Source organism: Pseudochaenichthys georgianus, chromosome 15 (assembly GCF_902827115.2).
Source record: "Pseudochaenichthys georgianus chromosome 15, fPseGeo1.2, whole genome shotgun sequence".
In the NCBI taxonomy this organism is placed as follows: domain Eukaryota; kingdom Metazoa; phylum Chordata; class Actinopteri; order Perciformes; family Channichthyidae; genus Pseudochaenichthys; species Pseudochaenichthys georgianus.
In genome coordinates this window covers 25,884,177-25,897,778 of record NC_047517.1, presented here as the reverse complement: position 1 = coordinate 25,897,778, position 13,602 = coordinate 25,884,177, and the positions used below count along the sequence as shown (strand labels likewise).

Sequence of the window (13,602 nt, the reverse complement as noted above, 5' to 3'; positions counted from 1 at the left end):
AGCAGAACATAAGTCAGTTAATCCCATAATAAGTAAGTTAGTCAAATTTGCCATCACATCTCTGTGCATGTAATGGCTAAGCAGTCCATGCTTTTGTGTGAGTTAGTGAGAGGGAAACATGCCATCATCTACTGGTTGTATAGAAACATCCTTAACCAATTATGTCCTTATCCAATACATGTTTAAATAGTGTATATTAAGACATTGCAAACCAAGTAAATTACCTATATACAAATATTTCTCTAGTGAAATGAGCCTCACTTATTAGATGTCGCCACTCATAAAGCTTTGACTATTCTTTCGGGCTGTTTGTCATCATCACACCTTCCTAAACAGTCTTACAGGAAACAAACAACCCGAGAGACACACATATATTTAGTCGAATAATCATTGTACAACATAGAAACACACAATAAGTCAAATCCATGTATACAAATGTCATATACCTTCAATAATAACAAGGAACAAAGTGCACATATAGCCTGAAGCCATGTTTTTAATAAAAACTGCCATTGAGGGAGAAACAGACCAGTAGAATGTTTCAGTTAAAACGCTGTGACAGAACTATTTCCTATTTGGTGCATCTGAGTGACAATAGAAAGTTAAATATATATGCAAAAAAAAGAGAAGGATTTAATATACTTTTCAACTGTTTCAGTTTGTTCAGAGCACATATATAAAAGGAAACTGATTTGGAAATAAATGCATGTCTTCTTCGAAACAAGACTGTCCTACAAATGTCTAAGAGGTACTTCATTCAAACACGAAAGAAAATCATAAAAAAACGTATAAACTAATGAATTCCACTTTAATGTAAGCAGAGGACAAACGTTAATATGTGCTAATGGTATGTTTACATATTTCCCTTCCTATATGCCAGGGTACAATCAAGCATGTCATGCAACAATGTCGAGGCAGGGCACATAATGTGGATATTGTACTGGTGGCACAGATTTCCATTTTCACAGACAATGGGGACTGGGGGTTGGCTGGGGGGAAGTCTGAGCAAAAAAAAGAAAATTACAATTCTCATCAGTCACCAAAACACTGAATGATTTAATGTCAAATTAATTACCCTTTACCCAACTTTAGACAATAATGCTCGGAGCTGTCTGTCGGAACAGCATTATTCTATTAACGTTCGATTTGCAGTTCAGCCACAGTGACTTCATATTTAGATTTTATTGTATTTTCTTAGACAGTGATAGCATTGCACGCACAATAGAAAGGCACAGAATCATCAGATGTTTTCAGTTGAATCACCGTGCGGCATGAGATGGAATCAGCACGTTAATTGGAGAGAGAATTTGTTAAAATGTTTAAACACTTGCCATATCTGTTCCAAAGCATTACAAAAGGTGCATTTACAAAGTGAATTCAAGCACAGTAAAGTTTAATTAATTGAAACTTTTACAATATAAGGCCTCCTTTAAAATCATTACCCATCTTTAATCAAATCTTACTAATAATTTCACTAACCTACTTGGATTTGAAGCTTCGATTCAATGCGTTATTCTGTAGATTTCTACGCGAGTACAGTATTAAAAACACTTGTGAAATCAAAGTTGGTATATGTTTTTCATTAAACTTCACCCGTGTACTTTTTAATTTATTGATATAGAGCAGCAAGTTAGTGACTTGAAGGGATTGAATAGCCGGCTGGTATTCCGAGGGCGAGGCTGACTCGATCCAACCAGATCCGGCCTGCCCCCCCCCCCCCCCCCCCCCCCCTGTCTGCCTCCTGTATCTTCAGGAAGTGGTCACCAGGCAAAGCATTGCCACTTTTTCCCTCCACTTAAACTCCCAAAAGAACAGGGTTAAAGATGCAACAGTTATTCTCAAATCAAATTAAACAATTATATATTTAATGCAGGAATTTATTTTGATTATTAAGTAAACAATATCAAATCAAAATGTATTATAGCCCTAAATCACAATAAATGCCTCAAAGGGCTGACAAAAGACACACAACAAATACAAACGTCATAGCATAAAAATTATAAAAACATTAGACAACATTATACACCCACAGAAGTATTGCCATGTGATAAAAGCATGTGACTGAAGTATATAAGATATAAAATGTAAAATATTCAAATTGCAGTTTTGCAGTGCAACATGTTTTTGGTTCAATAAGTAGAGTGAAACACAAGTAGCTGAGGTTCATGGCAGTACATGTTTTGGTTGTCTTGCTCTGTGTGTCTCTGTTCAGCAGTTGATAGGTTAACCTGCCCCTGGCATCCATCTTGTGTGGCCCCCCTCGCATTACCATTGATCTGAAGGAAATAAAGAGCACACATGTTATTATATACAGCCCAGAAAAACACCCTCTCACAGTGATGGAGTGAACAGGCCAAATGTATGAAATATTGCCCCTCCGACATATTCTGTCTTCCTGTCAATAGCGCAGCCTTTGCCCACAACCCGGATCAATAGGGACTTATCTTTCCGTGATAACACATAACGATGTTGTCTGTTGTCTTTTTCTCGTATTGAAGTTCTAATTCTATTCCTCCGCCTTTTTAAATCACTGATATGTTTATTTCTTGTTTTTCCTTGTTTTTCTCCTAAAGCAATACATTGGCGTGGGCCTGCTAGTCTGAGACATGGCAGTTACAAATTTACATGTTGGTTTTCTGGACGTTTCTCTGAAGCTTTTGGGGGTCTCTCATGTGTGAGACTGCTCAGTGGAGAGAAGACACCCCTCTGTAAAAACATCTGTTGTGGAAATGGCTGTCAGCCTCCCTTTTGTGGGCTCCGTCTCTTCTTTGCACAGAGATTGTCATTTGTTTTGATCATTTATGTGGGTGAAAGCATAATGATAAAAAATCTGGAGGATGTACCCATGCAGTTGAGTAGTCTACAGTTGGTCTGTGTTTTTGTTTAGTTTATTTTAATGAAAAAGTACGGTTTCTCTGATTTAGTGGCTTTGTCTGCACATTGAAGCATGTCATGTAACTGTGTTATTTAATGTAAAAGTAAACTATAATGTGTGAGTGATATGACAAAAGTTTTTAGAAATATTAAGCAATTCAACATTTCAGTAGGCATACATCCCCTGTACGTTATAGTCTCCAGGGACAAGCTGCTTTAAGATGATAACAACATTTACTATTTTAATTATTCATGATGTGGTGATCGTTATCATGCATGGAGGAAGTCACTGGAAAAGAGAATTTGGCATTGTTTCCTTTTATTTAGAGTGATTTCATTGTTGAAAAAGCATTTCTTGTACTAGAAATAAAATACTCATTGCAGCTATGAATAAGCGAATGAAGCATGAGTCTAATTTAAAACAAAGAAACTAAAAGTAAAGGCTTTTTAACAAGTACAAGAGCATTCATAGTGATTATTAGTATAAAAGGTTTCTTTCTTTTATTGCCAACACCATTTTTGCATTATGTCTTTCTCTCAGAATAGCCCAGGGTGAGGTGAAGCCTCTCTGCCTACACAGGAAGTGTTTTTGAGATACATGTCCAATAATGCCACAAGGCTATGTACTCCCATTACAGCTGCCATTTACTTTAGTCAAAATGCTATTTTAGCTCATTTCTTCCCACTGCTCAACATCAATGTCCACTCAAAGCATAAAACTAAAATAATTAATTGCGTTGTATAACATTAGAAAGGTTTTAGACAGATTGTATTGCTATGCTTGTATGTTCTCCACTGTTTTAGTGGCCTTATACAACAGAAAAATCTGTGTATTGCTGAATGATTGACGCCAATTAAGTGCATTGTGACAGATGACTAATCTAGTTTAGAAAAGCTAGTCCAGTTCGACAATGTATCTATATATACTGTATTTTTCGACTTCTGTATCTTTATCTATATTTTGACATCTCTTCTTATAACATTGTTAGACAATAAGAAAAACAGTTCTGGGTCGACATACTGGAGTTCCTGAGGGTCCCATGAGCTTTTTCTGAGTTGTGTTTACTTGTTTTGAAGCACAGTATACATTTTCTTTCATGTTAGACGGAAAGCCTTTTCTTCAGTTTCTTCAGTCTATTGGCTAAACCCTGAATGTCACCTGGGGTTACGGTGCAAATCCTGACGTTGTATTAAGTCTTAATTATGACAATTACATGTCTGGGTGTAGGTACCATTTAAGTTTTTCCTAATAAAACGATATGCATCAAATGTATATTTACAGATAATATTTGTTGTGAAATTTAAAGTAAAATAGAGCTAATTCTGAATAAAAGAAACTCTTCACATTGAGCGTGAGACCTGGTTTAAAAGGTGTAAAAGATATCTGAATTTAAATGATCCATAACAGCAAGATGCCTGGATGAATTAATGAGACGCCTGTTTGTGAGTCTCTGATCTTCCTGCAGAACAGGTGAGTGTTTGTGCAGAGTGACACCTCATAAACTGTCTGATAACCTGTTCCTGTGCTCCTTATCTGTCTTCCAGACAATCCCTGGTCCCTCAGCACGCTGTCGTTTCCCCTCGGGCCCATTATCAGATCCCCTCTGCAGGCTCCCAGCAGCTGCAGTTATTGTGGAACACTCCACTTTTACAGCCCCATGATGTCTGTGACAACACCAGCTTTTATGAGTGAGTACATGTTGTTTTGTGGTCGTTTGGGTTTGTAGTTTCCTTTTTTTGGTTTTGACTGAGAGGCTTCCTCCCAATTTATTTTCTCAAACTCAAATATATTTAAACACCTGACACATAAGCTTGCTGCAATCACTTTAAAAAAAAAAAAAATGTCACGCTTGTCAGTGGCTAATATTGCATTCAGAAAAGAGTGCATAATATAAGAAACAGCATTAAAGAAAAAAAAGGTTGAGGTTATTTTCAAACATTATATCATTATTCATCTTTTCCCAATCGTGTTTCAGCACGGTCGGCCCCTCGCACTATCTGAGGGAAACGTGTTATCTCCCTCTGCCATTCATGTACACATTTATTGGATTCCAAGTCTCTGGGATCAATCTTTTGGCCACCAGAGGAGCATAACTAATGGCAACATTAGAATGGCTTTGTGAGAGGGACTGGCCGGATGCGGGTTAACCAAGCAGGAAATAATCTAGGATTTTATATCCTGCATGAATGGCCATAGAGGATATGTTGGGAATAAATTAATCCCTCCAATTTTTGTAGCAGTGAATTTATCTTTTAACAGTTTCAGAGGGGCGAGGGGTTTGTTTGGCTGATTTATTTTTCTTGGGAGGGGGGGTTATTTTCTCCCCATACGCACACATGAGGAATTTCTTCGCAGATAATGACCGTCTTCTTAATGCTTAGCCAGGGTCAGACTATCCATGTTGTTTCTGACCGCAGGTCTAGACTGGCTTCCCCTGGAAAGCCCTTTTTCCCTTCCTTTTAAAGACCCACTTCTATTTTCCTGTTGTGACCAAACAAGGATTTTTTTAAATGGGGTGACATCGCCACACAAGCTGTCTGCCGAATCCCCCTTAATTAAAGTGACGTTTAAAGCCTTCCTCAGACACTAATAAACCCTCTCCCCATTAAGATCCTCCTAATTACTGTGTGCAAAGGAAAGGGGGACACACAGACAGACAGTGTGGAGGTAAGCCTGCTGGCATTTGGCCCCATAAGCTGAGCGCCACACAAAAGAAAATGTCCCCTGGGTTACCCATCCTACCAGAGAGATTCCTTTTTTTTCAACCTCTCTCCCCCTCTGCTGCTTGTTTTCTTCTTTATGAATGAAAGTATATGACATGTGGGTCTGAGAGTGTCCATTCATGGGGATGGTGGAATGTGTGAATAAGGGCTTTGAATGAGGCATGACTCACAGCCACCTGATTAGTCATTAAGCAGTCTTTTGACATTACCATTGTTTGAGTGTGCACGGTGGAAGTAAGAGTGCTGTCATTTATGAACTCCCTTCTAGTCAAGTGAGGCTGATTAGAACATATACATAATCGGTGTAAACTGAGTTATGCAGCATTCATTTAGAACACTCTTTCAACCATTTTCCTGGTAGAACTTTGCCTCAGCAGATCAATTAAAAATATTTTGGAGGGTTTAGTTTGTGTCAAGCTTTCTATGTTGGATGTTAGTCCCATATTAGTCCCCCTTGGCTTCATAGAGGCTTAGATCGATGTGGACAAGAGAATCTCATATCGTTACACATCACACTGAGCCACAAGTACAGAGTGTGTGGACATTCGCTACAGCTTTGGTGGCAGAGGCCTGCCCAGAAAGGTTAAACGTGTTTGGTTCATGTCCTGGTCTGCAGATTAATGACATTAACGAAGTTTCCATTAGTCGTGCAACTGGGGGAGACATGGGCGTCCATGCGGAAAGCCACATGACCGAGGCAGAGATAAGAGAAAATGAAATACGTCTTCGTGGAGACAGGAGGGGCCAGGAAGTGCCACTCCAAATTAGCCGCAGGCCCAGTTTGTTGTTACTTCATTAACCCAACAGCCCCGGGAAAAATAAAAAGAGGGGTCACAACCTTAAGCAACGGGGAGGCCTTAAATGTAGAAAGAGAGGCTCCTGCTAACTTTGGCTGGATGCAACTATTGACACAATAAAGACAAGTGTTTAATAGGGATAGTAGTCACTTAGAGGAAAGTCCAGACCATCTCACCACACATTTTAATGTTATAGATTTAACTTATGTTTGCTACTTCATTTTTGATTAATTGTATTGTATTCGCTGTTTTGTCAGAGATAATTTAAGGAAAAATCAGCTGACTTTTCTCTTTCTTTGATATTGTTTCTTTAAAATGTACTGTAGTTTAATGATCAACATATATTTCAACTAAAGGTTAAAACAAATACTTTGTGGGTTTAAAGGTTCACGTAGTCACTGTCACTATTAGTTAGCCAGTAACACAGAGCTCTAACAAACCTTACAAGTATTACACAAGAGAATCAAACTCTGGATTAAGCATTAATAATATAAATGTATCATCAGCTGTTTTACAAATGAGAACAATTCAGTATGACTGGATCATGAATATTAGACAAGCATTGTGCTGTGTTTGTTGCTTTCTAACATTTGGTGGTGTGTTTCAAAACCAGAGGCGAGTTGTATAATGCCGTCCTTGTTGTTGTAACGCGAGCTGGCTCGTTATTTGCAGGCAGTGACTTTATTAGAGTCTACGGTTACAGACCCTTGGAAGGAGGGCTATTGTATTCTCACCCCTTCTCTGGCAAACATACCTCTGCTGCTCTCTACCTTTGTGCCCTTTACATAACAAACAGACCTGGTGGACTTAGCAGTGTGGGTATAAATAATATCATTGAATAAAGATATCCTTAATCCATGTTTATTCATTACAAATAGTTGATTGGTTATCTATTAAGTAATGTAATTATTCCTACCTATTTCTTAAGTTTTGTGTCACACGCACACACGCACGCACGCACGCACACACCCCTACCCCGCGACATGAATCAGCAGCAGCTGACTTGGCTAGAAGCTGTGTGTCACAGGTAGACAGAGGCAGGGTCCAGCGAGTGTCTACTGAGGCTGCAGACACATCTGTCTGCTTGATTTCACCTGGTAACTGAGCATGTGGTATTTACTCCTCGGCTGAAATGCAATCAGGGGCTGGTAGCTGGCAAGAAAGCAATGAGCCTGCGATGAGGTGCTGTACCCCCCCTCCTCCTTCGTAAGAAGTCAGGAAGAGTTTTGGGTGAAGAAGTGGCATGGTAAAAATGCATTGTAATAGTTTGGCAACCCACAAAAACTGCATGAGATTTTATATTAACTTATAATTAATATTACATAAAGAAACAAACTATCAAACTATTAACAACTTTAAAATCAAGTCTAGTTTACTCTCAAGCGTTAGCTTTTTTTATTCTTGTCAAATGGTTTTAACTGTTTTCCAAGAATGATTTTGAATAGTTGTTAGAGCACCTGAAGTCTAACAGAGTTTCTTGGCATATTCCACTTTATTTTAAACTATATTTCTTCCACATTTAATACTAAAGCAGTGGTCATGATACAATTTAATTATAAAGATTAAAATAAATATTAAACTACTTCGTTTGAGTTAATTGAATGTAGATTAAATACATGATGAGTTTTTTTACCTGCCTTGTGAATTCTCGATGACTAAAGTTAAACTGACACCGCTCGGGATCCTATGGTAGAGTGCTCAGCATGTGCGCGTATAAACATTGTCATCCTTGAGACAAGAGTCACCTCTCTAATCTGGCTGAAGAAGTGTGTGGAGAGGCCTTTTATCCCACCCCGCTTTAACTGGTTGCTCACATAAGAGCCGTTTACCTCCACTAATGGGGAGTGAGTCTTTCACCGGGCCTGTTTGCCTCTCAGCCTCTGAAAGAAACTTTGCCAGAGGAGACTCTAAGAAAACCAGTTCATCTGGAGCATTTTGTCTGTGTCTACGCAGGGAGTGGACCGAGCTCCTTGGTGCCTTCTCAAGAGGCTTCTCCTCACAGCAACTAAAGAAGTGTTAGATCAGCACTTTTTTTTTGTCGCTCTGATGAAGACACAGAGGTTAAACAAATAAATGGTTTGCCTTTTTTTGTTCATTGAGATTGAAGACTCTTAGAAAATGCTTCTAACAGTAAAACATTCACCATTTACTGTGTATTCTCAGTTTAGTTTTCAGATTCCTGAAAAGTCAAATATTGAAGTAATAGTTTTTCAAACAAGATAACAGTTTGCAGCCATGCTAGCAGGGGCCTTGCAAGGCTTAGGCTAACCATATTCATCGATTAAGTTAAGCCTGTCAGCATGCTAAGACTTGCTAATTAGCACTTGAAACAAAGTACAGCTAATGTTGATGGAATGTCACTAAATACATTTTGTCGTACAGTCATACATCTGATGATGGCGCTGCATGAGTCCTTAAGGGATTAACTAAGAGTTTGTCCTGTTGGGAACATACTTTTGATACAAAATAGTTGTCAAAATAAATGTTTTATTGAAAGCTAAAAAATGTCAACCTTCTGGTGGCACTAAAAGCAAGCAGGTAGTAGGAGTCAATGGCATCAACATGACTTATAAATACATTTAAAACAAGAACACACACAGCACATGTGCCTTATTAAACAAACAAGGAACAACACATTTCCCCTCAGTGGTGTTGAATTGTAACTCTAGCCTATAGCAGTAGCAAGATATTGATTTTAGAGAATTAGGTAACTGTGGTTCAGGTAATAAAGCCTCACTCTCCCCTAAAAGGAACCCGAGGTAACAGTCCCATCAGAAGCCCTACTACAATCACAACCAGTCACTGTTAACTTACCTTTGTTAGTGACAGTGGAGGCTCTTAACCCCCAGACACTCAGTCTTTACTCACCGTTTATGGAGCAATCCTACTGTGTCAGGAGTGCTAGAACAAGGTCATCAGTGGCTGCAGCCAGGCTGACCTGTCGTTAAAGATGGGACAAATAAACACTGGAGGAACTCTGGAAAATGGGGCTAATCAGCTAGGCAGGTGGCCAGCAGGTTAGGAAGAGCAGGGGGGGGGGAACAGTGTGTGTGGGGGGGGGGGGTCGGACATCCAATGAGAGTATGGGAAAAGCATTGAATTTCAGCTTTGCAACAAGATGACTCAGTAGGCAGAATCAGAAATGCACAACACATTGCACACACACACACACACACACACACACACACACACACACACACACACACACACACACACACACACACACACACACACACACACACACACACACACACACACACACACACACACACACACACACACACACACACACACACACACACACACACACACACACACACACACACACACACACACACTTGTGTTTCAGTGGGCACGACAGATGCCGTATGGACTCTTGTATTCTCAGTAGTAAAGGAGGCCCTGAGGGTCTCTGCTGTCTGACAGTACACCAGGGATCAGCTGTGACACAGTGACACCGATCGCCTCATGTCACACACAATGCTGGCCTAACAACACGGTGTATGTGTGTGTGTGTGTGTGTGTGTGTGTGTGTGTGTGTGTGTGTGTGTGTGTTGTGGGATTCCCTGTGTCAAATATACTTCGGCAGATTTATTCATGTCAGTAGTATGACATTTAATTGTCTGCCTTTTTGCACCTTCAGAGTGCAAGGTGCCTGCCACAATAACAGCAATATTTTTAATTGCTTCAAAATAAGCATTCTGAGCAATTAAAAACATTAAGCTACATATTTTCTCTTTGTTTAATTTGTACGCTTTAAAACTGCCTTGTGTGTATGAATGGAGGGAAAGCTGTGCTGTTGGTTGTACTGCTCATGTTTGGCCAGTTGAGGCCATACTTTCCTCAGGGTAAGCAGAGTCTGACTCCAGCCTCAATGCAATATACAGTCTCTCTGGCCCCCTTCCTCCCTCACAGCTCTTCAGCTTATATTGCATTCCATACAATTTGGGCAGTGGTGGAGAGTAGAAAAATATGTGCAGTTTACTCAGATTTACTTGAAATTCTGTATGAAGTTTTGCGCTTCAGTGCAGGTGGAGTTTTCTCAGCATATCTTTCCTTTTATTCCATTTCATTGTTCCTCTTTGTTTATAGTTATTATTTTGTAGACTCTTGTTGTTTGATGTTTGACGCTAAGAACAGAAAATAAGATTTTGCGCACTTTACAATGCTTCCTGTGGGGAAATGCATAATAATGTTCAAATCCAAGGGGCCTTTCTGTAGAATCTGTATTTTTACTAAAGTTACAATTATTGTAATGTTGATTTAACTTAGGTTAAACTTAGAGAGTTAAATAATGTATTTCCTTTCATAAATAAACAAGTTATTCCAACAAATAAGAAGTTGTGAGTAATACTATATGATATTAAAATCTTTACAAAAAAACACATGCATTTCAAACAGAGATGTAGTTATGATCTGTTGTTTGTTAACACTTTAATTGTCAAGTAATTATTTAACGACTGTGGCTATTTAAGTTGACTAAAGAATATTTGATTTTGCCATTTCGAATTTCTCAAAACATATTAGAAAGTATAAATCAAGCATGGCATTTACACACAACATGCATAAACTACCAATGTATTGGATTATGATACTGGGCTTTCTGCCCCTCCCCCAGTAACGGCGGTCCATGTGCCATGCTGGTCAGACTCTTTCCAGGTGCAGACCTTCTCCCCTGAAAACCACCATGAGCCTGTCAAAGAAGTAAATCCAGGGAGATGTGTGGCCTGTGAAAGGGATATGCTCACCCTGCTAGTGGGCGCAGAGACGCTCCTTTGTTTCCTGGCATGTCTCACATACTTCCAGAGCCCAGATAAGCCCCAGCACCATGAAACACTGCTTTATGTTTGGCCCCGGCAACGTACCAGAGAGGGCAGAGTGGACTCAGAGGAGAGACCAGTCAATGAGCAGGTAATATGTCCACAGTATTGCACCTTATTAAAGGGCCAGAGTCCCACTTGTATAGTCCTAAAGTATTTAAGTATCTGCTGAGAAATATACCAATTACCAAATTCTCCAGTTTAAATATTCTTCCCTCCATTTCCCTCACTGTCACTCATTTTTCTGCTATTTCCTCTCTTCTCTGAGGAGACGGGGGTAAGCCGGGATGGGGAGAGGCAAGGGGGGGCGGGGGGTTCGAGGGTAGAGCGGTGGGGGCTTGGCTGTTTCCTGAAATCGGATTAGCAGCTACTCTACACTTAGATTTCAGGGACTGCGGCTTTAGTTTAGCCCAGCTCAAGACCACCCAACAGGTAAACAGGTACATTATTGTGCAGCAAAAAGGAAAGTGAATGGTGAGGGGATAGAGGATAAAAATACTCATGAGAGATGGATACAGAGTGAGTGAAATAAATACGCGACTAGCTGGCAGTCCAGTGAAAGTGGATTCCCCAGTGTGGTTAATCTGATATTAATTCCAAAAACTGCTGCAGATGAAGTGTTGGAAATGTACTAATTGCAAAGAAACAAACAAAAAAGAAAACTTACTTTTGAAATGTATTCTAAACTACCAATGTGTGAACATTGTGAGTTGGTTTTGAACCAACTCTGTGGACCTTTACAAAAGACCTACATATCTCACCCCAGCCCTCCCCGCTCAGCAATATATCTAAACCTCACACTGTCATGCAGCTGCCACCGCAGCACAGAAAACCTCCTGAAAATTAGTTTTTGGCAACTGGCTCGCAAACACACTCTCCTGTCTGCTGCAAGCCACCAAGGCTTTGTTAGGCAAGCCTGCTCTGAGCCCAGAGCCTTCAAGGCCCCCATTATGCAGCAGGACTCAGCGGGGCAGAAAGAGCAGGAGTGTTTTCGCCAGTCATGTGGGCACACAGGCATTATACACTCTTCAGTGGCACTGTAGATATTTTGTGGGTCTTACAAACAGAGGGGAGGCCTGCAAAGACTGCACGAAGTTTTGATAATTGGGAGTTATATAAGTTCCCAAATCCTCACAGGAGGATTTCAAGTTTTTTTCACATCCCTTTCCCCTATTGTGTGTTTTGAAAAGCTGTGTGTGAAGGCCCCACTGCGAAGGTGACAAATCCTTTGACATAAATCATTGTGTAAAGGTTAAAGGAATACAGTCAAGTGCTCAGGAAGAAGAGCCTCTAATTGCCTGCTTTGCTCCAGCTTTGCCGAGCAGTGTTTTCCAAATTAAACAACAGCCCCTGTGCACTTGTCTTTGTGTATGTCCACTTATCTCTTATTGTAAAAATAAGCTTGTTCAGAGCCTGTCTGAAGATCCAAAGATGCACAAATCAGCTGCAGCAGGGCAGGAGGAGCAGGAGTTTTTACTAATCAGTGATGGACAAACTCGGGGCTCCCTGCATCTCAAACATCACTGCTTCTGTCAGGAGCGCAGAGCAGGCGGGCTGAGCAGCTCTGATCAGCAGTGTTTGTTTATTCCCCCCCCCCCACTGGATCACACTGGGGAACATGTGTGTGTGTGTTTGAGATGCAGGGATGCATGGTGCTAACCCTCCCCTGAGTAGTAATGCATGAACCGTTAGCAAAACATTGTTGCCGCTGCTGTTGCCTTCTATGTTAATAAGACGTGGATTGGGGTGGGGATGCACAGATGTAATTCAAGGTTGACATCACAGGATTCATAATGCACCTATAGTGCGAGATATCATGCCTTTTGGCAGACCTTAGGCAAAGTTTCAAAGTCAAAACAGAAGACACCCCTGCATCGCTCACAGATGATGATTGTTACATTGGCAGCTTGGATAAATTATGGCAAATGTATATTAGTTTAGATTCTCCTTTTAAATCAAATTGTTTTTCGTAAACCATACATTTCATTATTTTTGATACAGAAAGCCCTTGCAGCTCATCACAAGCCCCCTGTATTTATATATATATATATATATATATGTATAATGGCTACTGCCTTTATGCAGCATTTCAAGCTGTCAAGCCGCTCGCCTCCATGTCACTCGCGTATACTGTATGTTGTAGGGAGAAGAGTTCAGGATGTGTAAAATGTATTTATGAATGCATGATTTTGTGAAAGTGTGTACTTGGCTCTCTCCTCTTGCTGTCTAATAACTGGTAACCCCAGCTGTGAGTGTGTGTGTGTGTGTGTGTGTGTGTGTGTGTGTGTGTGTGTGTGTGTGTGTGTGTGTGTGTGTGTGTGTGTGTGTGTGTGTGTGTGTGTGTGTGTGTGTGTGTGTGTGTTGTGTGTGTGTGTGTGGTGTGTGTA

At 40.3% G+C, this 13,602-nt stretch overlaps 1 long non-coding RNA gene across 1 annotated transcript; it reads right to left on the bottom strand.

Annotated features, from left to right (window-relative positions):
- Positions 1 to 1,762: 1,762 nt before the first annotated feature.
- LOC117459536 (uncharacterized) lies at positions 1,763 to 11,434 on the bottom strand. Its single transcript, XR_004553537.2, has 3 exons — positions 11,144 to 11,434; positions 9,264 to 9,333; positions 1,763 to 2,276 (listed from the first exon to the last, which is right to left on the bottom strand). It is a non-coding gene; the product is annotated as an uncharacterized lncRNA (long non-coding RNA).
- Positions 11,435 to 13,602: the final 2,168 nt, after the last annotated feature.